Source organism: Triticum dicoccoides, unplaced genomic scaffold (assembly GCF_002162155.2).
Source record: "Triticum dicoccoides isolate Atlit2015 ecotype Zavitan unplaced genomic scaffold, WEW_v2.0 scaffold142321, whole genome shotgun sequence".
Taxonomy (NCBI): Eukaryota; Viridiplantae; Streptophyta; class Magnoliopsida; order Poales; family Poaceae; genus Triticum; species Triticum dicoccoides.
In genome coordinates this window covers 1-995 of record NW_021201019.1, presented here as the reverse complement: position 1 = coordinate 995, position 995 = coordinate 1, and the positions used below count along the sequence as shown (strand labels likewise).

The window sequence follows — 995 nt, the reverse complement described above, 5'->3', positions numbered from 1 at the left end:
AAGTTAAGCGTGCTTGGGCGAGAGTAGTACTAGGATGGGTGACCTCCTGGGAAGTCCTCGTGTTGCATTCCCTTTTTAATTTTTTTCGCGCCGCTTGCAAAACAAAACGCACGTGTAAGTAATATATTTACCGTGTTTTATTATTTTGCACGAGTGCGATAAGTCATAGCTGGGTGCTCACGATTCACGGGTCCAGCGTCGGCGTTGTGGCGCGGCAAGCGTGCACTGGTGCGGTTGAGAGGGAGGGGTGGAAACCGCGTTAAACTCGTCTCCGTAGTTGAGAGGGAGCGGCCAAAGCAATGTACAATCGTCTTTGTAGTGGAGCTGGGAGGGGCAAGGATAAGGGACGAAGACCGGGGTAACATGTCGGATGCGATCATACCAGCACTAAAGCACCGGATCCCATCAGAACTCCGAAGTTAAGCGTGCTTGGGCGAGAGTAGTACTAGGATGGGTGACCTCCTGGGAAGTCCTCGTGTTGCATTGCATTCCCTTTTTAATTTTTTTCGCGCCGCTTGCAAAACAAAACGCACGTGTAAGTAATATATTTACCGTGTTTTATTATTTTGCACGAGTACGGTAAGTCATAGCTGGGTGCTCACGATTCACGGGTCCAGCGTCGGCGTTGTGGCGCGGCAAGCGTGCACTGGTGCGGTTGAGAGGGAGGGGTGGAAACCGCGTTAAACTCGTCTCCGTAGTTGAGAGGGAGCGGCCAAAGCAATGTACAATCGTCTTTGTAGTGGAGCTGGGAGGGGCAAGGATAAGGGACGAAGACCGGGGTAACATGTTGGATGCGATCATACCAGCACTAAAGCACCGGATCCCATCAGAACTCCGAAGTTAAGCGTGCTTGGGCGAGAGTAGTACTAGGATGGGTGACCTCCTGGGAAGTCCTCGTGTTGCATTCCCTTTTTAATTTTTTTCGCGCCGCTTGCAAAACAAAACGCACGTGTAAGTAATATATTTACCGTGTTTTATTATTTTGCACGAGTGCG

At 50.5% G+C, this 995-nt stretch overlaps 2 non-coding genes across 2 annotated transcripts; both read left to right on the top strand.

The window, feature by feature from the left end:
* The first annotated feature begins 368 nt into the window (after nt 1-368).
* LOC119343827 lies at nt 369-487 on the top strand. Its single transcript, XR_005166291.1, has one exon. It is a non-coding gene; the product is annotated as a 5S ribosomal RNA (ribosomal RNA).
* Nucleotides 488-789: 302 nt separating this feature from the next.
* Nucleotides 790-908, top strand: LOC119343826. Its single transcript, XR_005166290.1, has one exon. It is a non-coding gene; the product is annotated as a 5S ribosomal RNA (ribosomal RNA).
* The last annotated feature ends 87 nt before the right edge of the window (nt 909-995 follow it).